General features: G+C 50.0%; 1 protein-coding gene across 2 annotated transcripts in view; it reads right to left on the bottom strand.

Annotated features, from left to right (window-relative positions):
* Positions 1-18413, bottom strand: part of LMF1 (lipase maturation factor 1) — a 193574-nt gene that overhangs the window by 41597 nt on the left and 133564 nt on the right. The gene's annotated exons all lie outside the window — the stretch shown is intronic.

Here is an 18413-nt window from a genome sequence, read left to right on the forward strand (position 1 = left end):
GAAAACCTGTAAAAGCCTCAGGGATAAAAATAAAAGATTGAATGTAAAAGCGTTAGTGGAAATGATATGTTTAATAAAAAGAGAAAAAGAGAAGAAACGCGAGGAAAGTGCAGAGCTGTTGCTGTGCCTTAGCATCCCCATCTGCGGGATGAAGATTGCTACGGAAGAGCCTTTGCAGCCACCAGGTACCAGCGATGCACAGCGCCGGCTGCTCCCTGCCGCGGGTACCCGGAGCAGTTCCCAGCGTTGTGTAAGGACTCTGAGCAGGCACGAGCCAGCCAGACCTGACCTCCAAACCTCATCGGGCTGCACATACGATGCTTTCAAGCTTGAAAATAAGCGCCCTCAAATCGTCAGTTTTGCTGCTTAACTTGGGCAAGGAGAGCAGGCACAAAACGGGCTGAAAATTGTGACATATACATGCTGTAAACGGGCAACTTGCTGACACGCTGCTCCGCATATTTACAATACGATTCGGGATGCCCAACTGGTGCACATAAAGCCTTTGTTGAATTTCGTGGGGCCAAAAGAAGGAGGAGGAGAAAAAAGGCATTTTACTTACATCCCAGATGGTAGCTTAGCATCCACAAGCTGTCAGCGGTGGGGACTTAAGTAAATAGCAAATGAAATGTACATTGGGCAAAACCAGATACACTTAAGAAAACACAAAATGTGTTAAATAACACTTTTTTTGTGCTGCCATCTGCAGCAGTTTCGGTGTTTGGGCGCCTTGCTTGTAATTTAGGTTACAATGGGAGTGAGGTGTAAATTATGAAATGATCAGAAAAGGAGAACTTTCAACTCTTTCCCTTCCCTCCCAGAGCGGGTCCTTCTACACGGGACCGAATTACGCCTGAGGACAACGGGTGGGAGGCAGCCGGGGAAGGGCTGCAGAGCCCAGGAAGCCTGCTGGGTGGATCAGGATGCTCAGCACTCCTCCAGCCTTGCTTTTATTTTATTTATCCATTTGCGTGCACGTATTTGTTTGCCTGTAGAAAACTGCCCTGACCCTCCCATAGAGGAACTGATTGGGTCAGTTTGGCACTGGGTAGTAATAAAAAAATTAAAAGGAGCTGAAACCCCGTATTTAGCTTTGTAAAGCACAATAGAAAAGATAAGGTTGTCTGAAGGAACATATGTGAACAAATAAAGTGTGTACAATTTAACTAATAGGTAGCTGCACGCACACATGGCAAATTAGGGTTTCAAAAGCTGCCTAAGGAGCCTGTCTCCTGCGGGGAGCTTTGAAGATCTCAACCATAAAGAGGCGAGGGCAGTGGGTATTTCCTGGTAGTATCGTACTACTTTTCCCAGCACAGATTTGGCCGGTGTCAGATGGGATCACATGAAATGTGGATCCCGGAGGATGCTGGAGAGGAAGCAGAAAATGCCACCCACTTTCAAGGTCACAGCTGCAAGGAGATCCCTGCTCATGCTGCTGCACTGATCACTTACATATGAGATGAACCTTGGAAGAGGAGTAAAAATATACATATATTAGAATATTCCAGGAAGAGCTGTCACAGTACAGCCTTACTGCTGGCGGACTAACGCTGCAATTAGCCCGTGCACTGACAAGAGCCTAATGGCAGCTGCACCGTTATCAAGAAAGGATGCGCTCTTGGAAGAAAGCTGCACTGGGCTTGAGGTTTTCCAGCTCAGATTAATCTCTAGCAGAGGATGAAATACAGCTGCCTGTCCGTGAGTAAGTTCCTATGCTCCAAAGCGAGCGTGTGACTCATTCAGCAAAAACCGAGTGCATCAACATCGGCCGTGGGGCTGATTTTAAAAGGTTACTCATTATTCACCAGCAAATTAGATTTGTCAACAGACAGCCAGAGTGAAAATTCAGCGCTGCCATGCCCTGTGATTCAAACGGCCTCATCTAACAAAGTAGAATAACGTGCTCTTTTGAGCTGGGTGACAGCTAGCAGGACATTAAGACAGAGGAAGGGGAACAGACACGGAGCGGAAGAGCCCAGAACTTGCCTGGCCCTGGCGCTGCTGCCGCGGCTCGCGTTCGACATCGCAGTGAGCAGAAGGGAGCCGTAAATCAGAAGCAACCGGGACCTGAACGCTTCCAGGCTGCTGCGAGCCAGCCCCGAGCTGGGAAAAGACGCACGGAGCTCTGCTGGTCCACCTTTTCCGCACCATCGACGTCGTGATGAGCGTTCTGGCAGCGCGGCCGCATGCGAACGCCCGGTGCCAGGTCGCAGCGGCGCTGGACCGCGGCCGGGGGAAAGGCTCCGCGCGAGCCCCGGGGGCTGCAGCGCTGCCGTGGGCGCTGGGCACATCGAGGTGCCCCCGTCCCCGCCAGGTCTCCTCCATCCCAGCCCTCGGTGCTACGGGCTGCAGTCCGACGTTGTTTTGGGTGGTTTTAGCAGGGCTTCGTAGCTTAATTTCGTGTGACAGTGAGAAGGAACCCTGAAGGTTTCTGTAAACCAAAATGTTTACAAGCGAGTGCCAAACAGAGACCGGTCCAATGTGGCCTGCGAGCAGCCAGCCCCAGCGCTGCAAAATTACACGATAGAGCACAGGACGTGCCACAAGACATTAATCTCCCAACGCACAATTTTAGCCTTGAAATCTCTCCGTGACATACACACGAGGAGCTCAGACAAGACTGAGGGAAGTTTAACGAAGCAGCAAATTACAGCTCTGCCCAAGGATTTTCCACCCGAGATACCACATAGGTATTTCCCAGTACTCGCTCATCGCAATTGTGGTCAGTGCAGCTCCTTTCTGGCGTCTTGTGGTGGCACCGCCGCTGTCGTGGTGCTGGTGGCCAGGGGTGCCTGGGCCACATCAGGGCACTGTCACCAGCACAGGGCCGAGTGGTGCCAGCCCAGCTCGACAAAAGGAATTCGGCACGGCACCCGGCAAGCCCTGAAGGAGCCCCTTGCTACCTGCTCGGAGGTGTCCTGTTGGTGAGCCCGGCCCCAAAAGACGCACGGGGCTCCCTGCTTTAACCTTGCCCTAGATAAGGAATGGTCTGTCCCTAGCCTGTGAGCTCATGAATATTTATGCATATTCATGAGCAAATCACAAATATCTGGGACTTCTCCAACGCTTCCCTTTCAGGATCTCCACAAGCTTTCCAAACTCTGTGAAGGACAGATGGCAAGACAGAGAGAAGAGCATCCCTGAACAGAATTATCTTCCCCAATTCGGTTGTCAATATTTTAAATAAAGGTACAGATTATTTAGTCTGTCACTGAATGGATGAAGTTTTCCGCTCAGTTACTCCCTGCACCCATCCTGCAAGGGAGGAAAAGCACCGGAGAGAGGAGAAAAGAAGAACAGCAGGACACCAAGGACACCTCCGAGCCCTCCTCTGAGCAGGGCAGCAGAGCTCCGACTGCCCCGGCAGCCAAGCAAAAGCACCACGAGGACTCTTATCACAGTCCTGGATGAGCGTGGAATATTTCATTTGGCACTCACTGGAGCTCTCATAATCTTTTCCTTTATGATTAATATTAAACAAGTCATATTCCTTATGGAATTTCCTAACTCTGTCTGTTTATATTTTTCTCTACATCATACCTAATATTTTGAGATCGTCTTTTTTTTTTTTTTCTCTTTTTTTTTTTTCACATTCATATGTTTTTCCTCATTTTATAAATTAGGTTTCTTGTTTAGTAGTCATGACAACATCTGACTGTGGTGGTTACACCACAGCCTGGGGCTTTTTTTTTTTCTCCCCCCAAGCTGGCTTAGAAAAAATATCCTTTAAATAAATAGAAGCATAAAATGAAAGAGGGGCAAGTTCGGCAGACTCCTCCTCCTTTCCCTCCAATGACCCACTTCAACGAGACTTCCCAGCATGGTGGGTGAGGACTCATTTGGCTTTAATCCTGTGAAGTCTTATCCACTTAGTTAACTTCAATGGGAATACTCAGAGCACATCAAGTGAAACACATATGTAAGTCTTTAAAACCTTGAGGCCTATGCCTGAAAGGCAGAAAGCTGGAGTTGCATTTTCCTGCAGGGCGTTGATCTTTGCACAACAGCTGAAGGGCTGGGGTGCCACGGGGGTGAAGGCAGAGCTGGACCCCTCCCTGGGGGTGACTTCCATGAGATGCTGCATTTCGGTAGTGAAAGCTAGAAACCGGCCCGACTTCATCGCAGCCATGGATTTGGGCACTATTGCTATGATGATGCTGTTGTTAAGAGATGGGACATCCCACAACATCCAGTAGAAGAGATGGAACCGGGGTTAGAACCAGATAAAACCTGAGCAAAAGGGAAAGGAGCGCGGTGACTGGTGATGAGCACGGTGACGAGGACTCCATGGGCAGTGGTGCCACATGCAGGGACTTGAACGAACAGGGAGCGAGCACCCGGCTCTCAATTTGATGCACACTTGAATTTTGGGCCACGTGAAGCTTCAGACCTTTGTCAGAGGCATCTGACCAAGATGTTTGCAGTCAACTCCCTTTCCTACTGCTGGCCCTGCCACGGAGCTGCAATGACATCTCGTTGAAAATCTCAGTGCCGGCCCTTCTGAACCAACTCAACACGGATCAAGCATCCACAGCCATCTCTAACTCGCCCTCCCTGAGAGCCTGGAAAACCTCCTGCCTGGGAGGGCTCTTCTCAACGGGGACCACCACGGGGCTCTGCTGGACAGAGGACCGCCGCTCCTGCACAGCCACACCATGGCTTTTGCTTCTTGCTCTTGCTCCGGACTTAAAAAAATCCAGAGCAGCAAGGCCTGCACTGCACGGAGCTCTTCAGTTCAATTAGCAGGACACGGTGATCAAAGCCTGCCTCTTTATCATGGCACCCCGCGGATCAGGTAAAGGGATTTAAAAGCAAAAGGGCGTCACACAAACAAATGCATTTCTGTGTCCTAGGGAATACTAGGGAATACCATAGCTTTATTATTATTATTTTTTTTTTAATGAACATTGTATTTCAGTCTTTGAGGATATTGGTTACCAGTAGCTCAGAAGGAATTCAGGCTTTCGAAAAAATAGGAGCATGCTTAATTTTAGACTTCTCACACAAGCACAGTGAGTGGCGATGGGCTACAGATCTGTGTTTACCAATGGCAACAGATAACTAAAATTCCACGGCGCATTTTACGTACTGAACATAAAATACCAGTTACATAGAGGACCAGCCACACTAAAAGCAACGCTCAATCAAGAGGAGGCAACGAGGAAGGGAAAAAGCCGGGAATTTAACAAAGGCAGATGAACCTTTCATACGGCAGAACCTCTGGGAGCCCTGAGACACTGAGTCCAGATGTTCGGAGGTCGCTGTAACCTGACTCCAAGAAGGAAGAGGATGTATTTCTTAAAATTCCCTGTTGTGCTTTAATTTACTGCAGTCTTGCCGAGGACGCATGTGGTGATCACAGGTGGAGTTTCAGATTGACCATAAACATGAAGTTGGGGGCAAAAGACTTGAGCCATTTAGGTTTGGCTGCCAAGACGCTTGAGGTACTGATTTCCATGAAAACATCTCCTTCCCCTTCCCCTGCGCTCCAGCGATCAGTAATTGGGGACAGGGGAAAACCCTCCAGCAGAGACACCACAGGCACCACTTTTTGCTGATGGCAACCGGGACCAGGGAGAGGCAACTGCCCCGCTGGGAACCCTCCGGCTGCTCACCTCTTTTTTCGGGAGGGGAAGGGGAAAGGGGAAGGAACATAGGACGGACAACAACATTTTGAAGCTCTAGCTCTTATCTGCAGTTGTGTTTCTTCTAAACAGCCACGGGAAAATGATCTCTGCCTTTCTTTAGGACCCCGCTGTCTGCCCCTGAACGCTTCGTGTGGATGGAAGAACAACCTTGGCCCGGCCGTGTCTCTGGCACCATCCCATCTGCCCACTGAATCACCAAAACGGAGCTGATTTGGATGCGTTAGGCTTCTCAGTGCCCCCTCCCCCAGATCCTGACCCTTTTACCTTGGCTTTGCTCCCTTCTGAGGTTTCTGGCCCGCAGCAACGATCAGCCTTTGATTAGGAGAACTGGCAGATTTGCCGTTGTTGCTACAGAGGGATTTGAGTGGGGATTAGAACTGGTTTGCAAGGGTTGGCTATGGAATAAATGACATTACGGATGCAATAAAAGCAATCCCTGTCCCTTTCCCAGTCTCCACTCCTGCTATACTAATTCCCAGCCCTGATCTGAACAAACAATGCAGTACGATTTGTTTTTTACAGAGGAAATTTTATATTTACGTTGACTGTGCTCTGAGTTTTCTGCTGCCCCTGTATTCCTGCATCTCTCCGCAGCACCAAGCAGCAGGAGCTCTCAGGTGCTCTGAAGCAAGGACCACAATGCGAGAAATGACTGTCTCCCCTTCTCTCCCAACCTGTTTCATGCTATAGGAATGCGTAGTTCAGCAAATCCCCCTTTCCCTAACCTCTTACTTTGCTCAGGAAGAATGATCTGAGCTGTTATATTTTAACTCTTCCAAAATCCAGCATTTCCTCAAGGAAGGAGGATGTAGCTGAAGGAGGTATAGGGGAAAACTCCCACCTTAAATGCTAGCAACCCTGCAGGACTCCTGGCAGGGAACAGCACAGATCCCAGCAGCCAGGCAAGTTTTAGCAAAAAGCATTGAAACTGGGTAAAAATGGCTCCTGCAGATGAACTGGCTATGGTAAGGGTGAAAAGAAATTCATCAATCTCTTGTCACCAGGAAAAAGATGAGCCCCAGAAGGAAACAACCGATGCAGCTAGTAGAGTGACGTGATGTGGGCTCATGTCTCTGAATGTGCCTTCGAGCCCGCCTCGAGCTGATGGTGCTGAGCTGGACAGAATGGCTACAGGCTGGGCTGCTGGTGCAAGCTCAGAGCAGAACAAAATACTACAGAAACCAGCTAAGGTTACACAGGGGCACTCCAGGAGCAAGAGGGGCAGCCAAGCAGCAACCTGCCCCTGTCAGAAGGGTTTCTCAGAACATCTGACCCTCTCCTCTCTGTTTCCTTGCTTGCAAAGCGAAATAAATCAATCCACAAGACCCAGCAAACCCGACCGCCACGCTACACAGGCCACAATCCTGTGCTAAATGTTTCCAAACTATGGAGTTGTTGCTATTTTGTGAGCATTCCTGCTAGACTTTCTCCGAGGTCCCACTTTGCACAAATGGTTTCTGCAATTCGGTGCTACGCGTGCAGTGGTGTTCCAGCTACCACTAGCATCAGCTCAGGGACAGCATGTTTCATAGAAGGGAACAAGCTTTTCGAGTTTTCAGATGGTTCAGATCCTTGGAGCTTTATTAGCCGAATGAATCAGCCTCTGGGATTTTCTTTCATCTCTTCTCTCATCAACACAAGTCACGAGAAGTGCCGATGCGATGAGCAGGGAACATTGTTTTAGGCCACTTTCTTTCTCAGTCTGTAAAACTGGCACCGGTCTAGAGTTTCTCTGTGCTTGCAAGTTTTTCTAATTAAAGTAGGGTGTAAATCTGAAGTGCCATATCTCTTCCTGAATAACTCCACATGTGGACACCACTCCCAGAAAAAACCTGTGTTGTTCCTGTTTAGCTTAACCCATCTTCAAAGCGGGTTGCACGTGTGTGAAACAAGCAGGTAATCAAGAACGCCTCCCGTGGACAAACCTGCGTGCTCCTGGGAGAAATTAAGCTAAACCACGGGAGTCCCTCGGAGAAAAGCAAGAGAGGTGCAGCCCCGTGACACAAACACCGGCTGCGTCAAGGTATTTTGGGGCTTGAGGCGCCGCCGAGATCAGCCACTTACTCAGCTGATGGCAGCAAGCAAAACCCACCGTCCTTCTGCAAAACGCAGAATGCCAAAAAGGTGAGACTTGGGTTTACGGAGTGCTCCCTGGGTGGGGATCGCTGCTGGCCCCAGTGCAGCGTCTCCGTCCCACCCCGGCACGGCTCCACGCCTGCATCCCGCTGCAGCCAGGGTGGCAAATGAAGCACAGCTGCTCGAGGAGTCTCTTGCACCCGTTGGCGACTTCTCTGAGTCACCAGCTCCAAGAAAACCCCGTTTTTATAGGAAGATGAAAGCACTGAGTGACACAGGTTTCCTGCGATTTCTAGCTGTTGCATCACCAAGGAGATAATGTCTTTGGTGGTGCCTGGGGACTCAGATAATACAGCTGTGTAAACTGCGTGTGGGCTAAAGCATCCCAGGGCCGCATCCTCATCCCAACACTTCCAAATCAAAATAAAACCTCTCTGGAGGCAGCATCATTACAGAGAAACATTAAACCCAGCAACTTGGCCCAGAACAAGCAAGTGAGTTATTTTCATTGAAGCAGGACACTTCAAAATCCATCTTTACCACTATCCCTCGGCAGCCCAGACACCAAGTTTCAGGGTTTTGTCCTCACCCTGGAATTGCACGGGATTCATTTCAACGGGTTTAATTGAAGGTATCCAGTCTTTATGCAAGGGATACTGGTAGAACTTGCACCCTTGATCTGGGGGCATTTTTACAGATGTATGCTCAGCTGATACAAGGTGTGCTTGAACCAAACTACCCATATATCCACAAAGGCATGAAACACCCTAATTTAACCTGGAAGAAAATAACTTAATGAAACACAAAATAATATAAAAAAAAAAAAGAGTTCACTATTTGGGAGGATACTGGGTGGTATCTGGGCACACCGGTACATCTCAGCGGACTTGGAGTCACAGTGGTTACACCCACTGAAGATGTGGCAGAGTCAGCAGAGTCGGATTTTCAACTGCTCTATGGGGACAGCTCCACCAGAAGGGCTCTGTCCCACCGGGCTACCTGGCTTTGCTAACCTGGACCCAGAAACCCAAGACTAGGAGCATAATCTAAACTGCTCCAACAGACGGTGATACCAGAGGAAAGAGTAAAGAGCAGCAATGGTAGGAACCCCTCATTTCAGGCAGCCAGCTCTCTGTAGCTGTTAACTACGCAGAAAAATCCTCTTCAAACACAAGCAAATGCTCCAAAGGCAACAGCCCACTCCCAGACACTTCCACTTCTCAAATAGGCACATTCTGTCTTCACACATCTATATCTGACACCATTAAATGACTCCCCAGAATACATCTATTATAAAGTTCCTTTAAAAAAAGTTCATCATCTGCCATCTGTTTCCAGTTAGGCTGTTCTGATTGTTACTTTTTTTTTAATATCGATATAAAACATTATTTAAAGGTCCCGAAATCTGGATGTTAGGGAGACAGAAACCCAAATCCCAACAGCACCACTACCACCACTGCTACACTGCTGAAAAGCGATGCAACCACTGGCAAAGAGTCAGCGAGAGCCAGGGGTTGGGAAGATGCAGTGTGACCATTTTAAATCAGGAATATGGTACAAAGCAAGTGCTTTCACTCAGAACTTTACCATCACTTAAAGCCATGACACTAAAACCGTACGAACCTACAGCTTACACAGACATTTGACACGTTAGCGGGTGAGTGCTTTGGCTTGGGCAACGTGATGGATCCTAACGGTTTTAGTTAGCTTCAGTAGCTCCACCTAGGCATAAATAAATAATCATCGGTGGAAATATGGCAGCAGTGCATGTTCAAGCTCATGTCACTGACTTCAGTAACATCCCTGGTTTATGGCCAGTCTGGCTCCCATTAGATGATGTTTTATACGCACACTCACACATACGTGCACTCACATGTGCAGCACATACTTTATCTCCCATCCTCGTTTGGGCCCAAATGCTGCAGCATCGTATGGAGCGAATCACATCTGGGAAGTGCAGATGTTTCAACGCTATTGCAGCCTCACCAACTCGTATAGCTTCACTGACAACATCGTCGTAATCGGTTTTTCTCTTCAAGCCCAAGCACCTGGAATCCTACTGGAGCACTGCAGACGTGACGTCTCTGGGTCTTGGAGAGATCTTGAAAATCAAATGCAAAATTAAAACAGGAAAAAAACGAACCAAAAACAACCCTGCCCCAGAGCCCTATGAGCCGAAGTACTCCACAGGCTCTTCCCTTGGCGGATGTCAGCCATGGCATTTAATACGCCTCTGGACACGAGACCGACAGCACCAACAGGGCCAGCGCTGTTCAGACGGCCTCGTACAGACAGCACCCGTGGGTGGCACCGTGCTCTGTGAGCCTGATGGAGCTGGATCAGCCCCTGTGAGGCCCCAGAGTCCTTCCTGCCCAGTTCACCCGGATCTGAAACAAAGCCGGTGCTTTTGGACGGCCACACTCACTCCAGCTCTTCCTGGCCCCAGTCAACAGCGAAAATTAATACAGGCCTTCCTGCTGCGATTTTATAGCCATGGCAGCACTTCCCATCGCTGGGGCCTCCCATGCAAATGCGATTTCATAGCTGGGTGTCCAAGCTGCCTCTCAGGGATAAGCAAGGCCGCTACCAGCAGCAAGGGTGCGGCGGCGGGCGCCTGGCCTGGGACGCCCCGACAAGATGCCGCCGGGAGGAGCGGAGCCCTCCTCCGGGCACAGCCGGGCCCCCGAGCTCGCTGCAAGTTGGACAACTGAACTCGGAGGCACCAAAAATCAAAGGCTGACAGCGTCCCAAACAACCACATTTTATTCTCAATTTAAAAAAACAACAACCCGCAAACCCGAGGCTGTGGGATCCCTCCAAAGCTTCCCTCCGAGTGCCAGCAGAATGACTGATGGTAAATCACACCAGCTCCAGGGCTTCGTGTCAGACTGCTGCCAGGCGACTCCGCCTTTTGGAGTCACTGACGGTCCCCTTTCCAATTAATCAAGTTCCCATACTGATTAACAGCATGATTCATGTCTCTCGTTAGGCGCATTCTGTAACAAACAAGGCTGTATTTCAAGGCCGCTGGCTTAATGGTTAAAATAAATACCTTCCAAATTTCTATTTTCAAGTAGCTGAACCTTTTCCACCTTTACAACTAATTCAGACTTCCTTCAAATTATTTTTCTAAGTAATATAACAATTTGTTTTTCATTAGAGCTTGTCAAAGCCGGACTTTGGTTTATTTTGAGAGAAACCAGCGCTCTCCAGAAACTGTTTAGTACAATTTGAATGACGCCCAAAGGGGTTATTGCAGCCACAATCAAAATAGAGTTTACAGCACTGGCTAGGGGTGACACTTTATTTAATGATTTAAAAAAAAAAAAAAGAAAGAAAAGAAAAGAAAAAGCCCCCAGCCCCCTGAATCAGAAGCTAATTAAATGCACTCCTATGGCTAACAGTAAGTGTTTCGAAGTCACTCTGACTACTGCAAAATGCAAGAACTTAACTTGTTGCTAACTAATACCAGACACCATTATATGAGCAGCGTTATTTACTGATCTGGGGTGGTATGTGCTGGTATTCTTGTGTCTGGTATGGCAGCCTCGCCTCGCAACAGATATTATCAAGCTGGATGTGAAACCAAATATAGGAGTGATTGAATAGTTTGAGCTCTGCCTGCTTACTTTTTTTTTTTTTTTTTTGAACAGCTTGTTATTTAATTTAAGGTGGCTTAAATGCAGCAGAAAGTCTGCCCTGCAGCTCCTTTGATTTCCCATTCCTTTTGTTTTGCTGGCGGTACCAGCAGAGCTGGGGCTGTGCCAGGGCCGGCTGCTTGAGGACGGGCACACAGTGCCAGCCCAGGACCCGGGGCTGCAGCAGCACCGAGCGGCCTTCCCAGTCCCAGCCTGGTGCTTCCAGGTTCCCAACAACCTTTTCAACTGCTCTCCCTGCATCCTCCATCTCGGACCCGAGTCCAAACCAGATTTTTAAACAACTGAGCTGCAAAACTATTTTCCAGCGGACCGTTTCTCCCCTAGCAGCAAACTAATGTTCTGTTGTTAATTTTCCTGGGACGTTTTCTGTTTGTTGTTTCTTTCTAAACCACAACAAAATCAACAGAATTTGGACTTTGGGGAACGCTGAATTTCCTCCGCTTGTGCCCCAGCCCGACGAACGCGCACCCACCGCCTGCCGCTGGGACCTCGCACCCGACCTCGCCACGGAGCTGGTCCGCTGCAAGTGAAATCAGGGCTGGCCTGGGGATAACTCGAGGAGAATTACTGCCTGTGGTCTTAATTCAAGCTTACTCACGTGCTGAACTGCAGGATGGATGCCCAAATTTTCTGCCTGTTTGCTGCCATCAGCCCTGGCTCATATGGCAAAAGGGGCAGTGGTTTTATTTGCATGCGTGCTGTGTTCATACGGTCATGACACTGTGCTGTGTCAGTAAAGAAAAAACAACTACCTGAGCAGTGCAAATATCCAATAGGTGCGTAATTAAAGCAGAAACGAAGGACCTGATTCTTCTGCCACGAGACCTGTGGGACTGCGCAACCCTGGCAATCCTCCTGGAGCCACATCTGATTTACACCAGCATAAGAAAAAGAACAAAACTGAGCTCGTATCTGACAAGTGAAAACAAACACTGGATTCAGACACTTTCTGCAGGAAAGGGGGGAGCTGTTTAATTTTTGTTCCTTCTCTCTGGGCTGCTGCTGTGACCTCTGCTACCTCCTAAGTTAGCAACACAATATGTTGCAGCTGTGGCACTGCAGCAGCCTGATTTAATTTGCGTGTGTGTGGCTGGAGGGGTAGTTCATCCCTCTAACATCTTGTGGCGTGGCAGCAGCGCTGGAAGCGGGGGGCTTGGTCCTCCCAAAAGAGAGGGGGAAAAAGCCACGCTTCCCTTCTCATGCACAGCTCTGGAAAGGAGATGGGAAAAGGATCATCCCCATCAAAATCTTTAGGAGGTTGGGGTTTGTCCAAACCAAGAAAAAAAAGGGGGGGGGGGGGGAGGGAGGGCAGAAAATATCTATTTAGTCAACAACTGTTTTCTGCTTTAAAGAAAAAAAGAGAAAAGTCAGGAAAACGATTGTGCTGCCCTCTCTCCTGGCTGCATCCATCTGCAGGGACGCCGGGAGCGCAGGGCTGGGTCTCGGTGCGGTGCCGGCGCAGCAGCGTTCGGAGCTCCCTGTCCACGGGGAAGGAGCAGAGGTTCCTGCCGCGGGGGCTCGCTGGCAGGGCCCCTGCCCCTGGCCCTCCACCAGCTCGTAAAGCGGCCGCTTCCCCGTGCAGCTCCTTGGACGGACCCCGAGAGCTGCCCCAGGAGCTTTGTTTGTCAGCGCTCTGAATCAGGCTGGGGTTTGGCTGCGCACGGCTTTACCTTCCCCTTCCACAAGCCTGGAATTCAGCTTTGCTCTTGGCGTTGTCATTCCTCCCTTATACATACGGCTCCTGCTGAACACATCCTCGGACAGAACCGACTTAAGCGCCCTGCCGAGCCTCCATGAGACAAGGATGAGGGGCAGCCCCGAGGCTCCAGCTCTTCTGGGGCATTTCTGTCCCGTTTTACGTTGGTCTCCTCCCAGCACCAGCACCCCAAGTCCCCAGGCCGCACACGGGATGCTCCATGCAGCAGGAGGCACCGGGAGTTTTCAGGGGCCATGGAAGGGATCAGGCCCCAAAATCTCGTTCAAATCCAAAGGGCTTTGAGGGCCTAAAACTCTCCCTGCATCCTGAAAATCCCAAACCATGTCTGTATACCTTTCAGCTAGAACAGCACCCTGGAAGCAACGGAATGACCCCACTTTTCCAACAGCTCTAGCTTTACACTTTCCATCTACTGTTACATGAAATTATTATATTTATTTATTTTACTTTTATGATGCTGAAGCTCCTTCTCCCCTGGCACAGCCGAAACCACCCCAGGGCTGTAGGAAACCTCAGCCCCCGGCCCTGCAAGCCGCCTTCCCGCACACCCAAGCCCAGCACTACCTGCCAGCTCATGGGGGCAAGGTGGCTTTTTCCTCGCTTTTTGGCTTTCCTCTAGTTTCCCCTCATCAACCCGTTTGCCAAGCAGTGTAATTTTACAGCCTGGCTTACGGAGCCAAGAAATACGTTTGCTGGTGTAAGCTGCGCATTAGACATCGTGAAAAACATGCAACTTCAGGGTTTTAGGAGCCAGCTCCGCAGAAGAGCGAAACACCCGCAAAGCAGCACGGGGCTGTTTGTTCACCCTCTCAGGTTTCACTCCCGGACCCTCGCACTCGACTCTGGCCGTGGGTGGTGAGCGCAGGGACGGACCTGTGGCCGCGCAAAGGTGGGCGCGTGCGCACAGGGGATGGAAACGCCAGCGCGGGGAGAAGGGAGAGACAAAGCAGCGCTCTCACAGGTTTGGTGGGAAGGGGGCCGACCCCTGACTGCTGCTGGTTCGTGAGTAGGGGCAAGGATTTGCCTTCCCCATGCTGCTTCCCCTCTCCCCGTTCACACTTTTCATCCTCCTGCCCTTCAAAACCAGAAGCTCTTTAAGGTACAGAGAGGCTCTGGCTCGATGCCTCTACAAGAACAACAAGGTCCAGACCCTACCTGTGGTCTCCAGAAACTCCAAGACCTCTTCTTCTATCTCTAGATACCCGCAACCACACCTTGGTCTTGATTTCTCACGAACTGCGGGGGTGCTTCAGATCTACACGTGTATTTTGTGGCCCAGCCCCCAACACTGCTACAAAACCAGCCAGCCGGTACCGCCAGACCCCAAATGAAAGAATCACCCATCAGTTATTTGTAAAGCATTTACCAGTGGCACTGCAACCGCCGGCAGCTGCAGCCTGCTGCTTTCACACGCAGTTGCACGCAGCGCTCTGGTTTCTGCCCGCCTCGTACCGACTGCACAAGCATGGACTTCCACGCGGCTGGAGATGGCTGGATTTCCCAAACTCTTCCATCTCCAGCCCATTAAGTGACCATCACACTCAACAGCCCCCACCCGGATACACTCAGTGAAAACAAGTCCACCCGTTTGGGTTAGGGTGGGTGTCCGAACCCCCAGCCATAGCGCTAGAAGTTTAAACCTAAACCTCCGGGTGTGGGCATCTCGGTGAACGCGGTCCTGCCTCTGCACAGCGCTGCAAAACGTGCCCACGCTCTCCAGGAATGCCACAAAAAAATGGCAGCAGAAAGCTTTCAGTATTTGGTAAACTCTCAACAACTCTGAATACTCTTGATTATATATGAGCAGAGGGCAAACTCCACCTCAGGCATGCTTGGAGGTTTCTGTGGCTCAGACTGGACCTTTCTCACCAGGCTGTTTTTACAGGGCTGCAGCGCAGAACGGAGCAGGGAAGGGGCCGAGCTGTACGTCTCTCCTCCAGCCTTATTCCTGGCAGAGACAATTTGCAGCAGTGTTGCTCGGCACGTCGAGTCTGGCACCTGCTTACAATAAATCCCTAACGATGTTGAAAAGTTAAACGTCCATTCACTTTAATTTCTGTTTTAGATTTGGATTTCTACGTACCGTAAATGCTAGAAAATGTTTTTCTGAAACAATACCGAATATTTACGTTGGAGGTCCTCTGTAATTGGCTGCCATTCATCTAAGATTTCTTTCTACATGCAAAATGATGCTCTGAGCGCATACAGCCCACGGGGGAGGCTTTGCCACCATCACCTGCTCACACTTTCACGCCAGCTGAAATCTTTTGAGCAGGCTCCCCCGTGGATGGGGTGGCTCAGTGCGCAACTCTGGGTCTCAGAAAGCCATGGAGGTTAGATCCCAGAGACACGAGAGGAAGAAAAAAGCCTCATGGGGTGAAGTTCACCCTTGCAGACTGGAGGCTGTGAGTCTCTGCTTTTGGGAGCAGGGAACCACCGGTGCTGAGGACGTGCACCAGGCACGCAGGAGATGAGCAGCCTGGCCGGGGACGAGCTGCTGATGGGGCCTGGCCCTGCTGCTGTGAAAGCTTGGACGACATTTTCTCTCAGCTCACCTTTGATCCTGGCAAATGTGCTCCGGGCGCCGCGATTTGATCAAGAAGATCTCCGGCAGCAGATGTCCTGCAAAAGCTACACCCACAGCTGTACATCACAAAGCTCTCCCCAGCCTGGTGGTTAGCAACAAGGAAGTATGATTTTTCTAATGGGAACTGGCCAGCATTCAACCCACTCCTGGATTTTTTTTTTTCTTTGCAAGCAACATCTATTTATATTGAGATACGTGCAATAAGTAAAACTCTTCAGCTTATTCGAAATCAAAAAGCAGCCAAATGGGGAAAATTCTGCAAGTTCAAGTTATGGAGGACTCATGTGAGATCCCAAACATGCTCCCACTTGCAGGAGCACTCTGCCAACAGCACCAGTGCACCCGAAGCCACAAAACGCTGGGAGGTCGCGGGCTCCAGGCGCTCATCCTGGGACCAGTGGGTCTCACGAGGATGCAGGGCAGGAGCACGGGAAGGGGATGGCGCAGAGATGCGCCGAAATTCACTCGTTAACACCCAAATCTCCTGCACAGGGGGTGGCCGTGACCGCCCGGCGATCCGGCTGGGGACCGAGCCGAGCCGGCGGCACCCGAGCCCTTCCGCAGGGCTGTTTCCGAACGCGGCTGCCTGCTCACTAAGCCTTTTTCCTTACAAACCTGAACTGGGCAAGAAGAGTAAGTTCACACTTGGGGGCGTGGGGGTGGCTTTTTTTTTTTTTTTTAGAAGCACAACTTTTTTTGGGCTCCTGACAAAGCAATATTCTCCAGGCCAGTTGGAATCTGGAAAAATACACTTACTCAACCTAGCCACCATGACTCCAATAACAATTATAAAATGTCCAATAAAACTTGCATGTAATGTCAATTCAAATCTTGAAAAGCAGAATTAAGTGGTATATCAACATTAAACTTTATTGCTTCCTTTGCAGAGCAGAAGTATTGTCAATAAAAGTCATTCTGAATGAAGAAAAGGGCAGTAAATATTAAATAAACAGGTTTTTGTTGAAATGCTATAAATGCACCAGAGCTGCATTTTACACTGGGTCCCTTTTTTCCTTTGCAGACTCCCCTCATGATAGAAATAAGTCAGTAATTGCAAACTATCAATAAAGCGCCAATTAAAGGGTGGTTAGATGCATGCATTTACAATATGTCATTATGAGCCTTTATTGTATGTAGTTTGCTCTTTCAGATCCCCGTGGCTCTGTCTCAAGTCCCCAGCACACAAACGATGGCGCTGCTCGGTAGGGGCCCGCGGAGGAGCGGTGCCAGCGGCGCTGCCCAGCTCAGCACCAGCCCCTGCACGGGAGCAGGGCAAGCCCTGGGCAGCCCGGAGCCTGGGAAGGGAGGAGAGGAGCGTAATGAAAGTCTCCTCTGGCAGACATGCGAAGACGCAGCAGCATCATCTCAGTCTATCAGGCTATTATTTTTCTGTCAACGCAGAGCCGAGCAGAGCACGGCAGCTCTGAGACTGCAGAGCCGTGCCAAAGCCTGCAATTTGGCACCGCGGCTTTGTTTTCCGAGGGGCCGCTCACCGTGCTGTGCTCTGGTCCTTTCTGGGTCTATTTGCCTTGAGAAGGAGCCATCGCCACCCTCCCTACACTTCTCCACGCGCAGAAGGATTTCTACTTGCCTATCTGCTAATCCGATTTCCATCAGCTACGTCTCAACGCCCTGCTCCCTTCTCGAGCAGCAGCCAGCAGGGGATGTTCTGCTTCGTCAATGAAACAGGAGGGCAGGCTGTCCATTTTTAGGCCTGGGCTGAACGGGATCTTCCCAGTTCCACTGCAAAAACCACACGCGAAGCCTGCCACAAACACAACCGGTACGTGGCGGAGCGGGGCCTTGGCACCTCTGCAGGTCGCGGCTGCAGCGCTCAGCAGCCACCCCTCTGCCCCGCTGCTCCAGCTACCCACAAAGATCCCACCACAGCTAAACCTGATCCTAAAGGCCGCGACGAGCAAGCACGGTTACGAGTTGTGTGTTCGGTGGTACCCAGACACAACAGGACGCGTTTGGGAAGCGGGAGAAAGAGCAGGCTCCTCTGCGAGCGCACAAATCCCGCGACTTTTATGTCAGCCCTTTAAAATCTGATCAGCATTTTTGTGGTTTAACAATATAGTTTATAAGCTGTTCTCCGGTTTAATCATCACACGTATTTACAGGAAGCAGTAACAGCTACAGCGTATGAATTTCATGATGCTGAAATGATACTGAACAAAGACTGCAGTAAGCAAGAGCTGGAAGCTGCGCTGCGGAAGGCGCTGGGCTTTAGTGAGGTCTTTCAGTTATCTGGGGGCAGAGAGGAGAAATCAGAGGGCGTCTCAGAAAGCATATGGTCAGGAACTTCTTTCCTCTAACTTTTGCACAGATACATTTATTTCATGTGAAGAAAAACAGAAACAACTGAAACATGAATGCTATTGATTTTTGAGGATATGGTTTTCACTACGAACCTAGGCTCAGTAAATCTGGTGGTTGTTAAAAAAAAAAAAAAACTACTCAAACATTTTCAGAGATAAAGAACAGCCCTTACACAGTAATTATCAAAAAAACCTCTTTGGACAGAGAAAGACGTCTATCAAAACTAACTTTTGCAGAAATTGCGAGTATTCATCCTGACCATCCACAGCCTCCTGGCCCCTGCAGAATCAGACCCTGTGCTGGTCCCGCGCTGTTTCTCTGCCATCCATGTGAACGGAAACCAAACCCGAGGCCAGGGCAGCACGTCTCCAGCAACACGCCAGGGGCAGCCACGCCAGTGC

Source organism: Anser cygnoides, chromosome 15 (genome assembly GCF_040182565.1).
Source record: "Anser cygnoides isolate HZ-2024a breed goose chromosome 15, Taihu_goose_T2T_genome, whole genome shotgun sequence".
Classification (NCBI taxonomy): domain Eukaryota; kingdom Metazoa; phylum Chordata; class Aves; order Anseriformes; family Anatidae; genus Anser; species Anser cygnoides.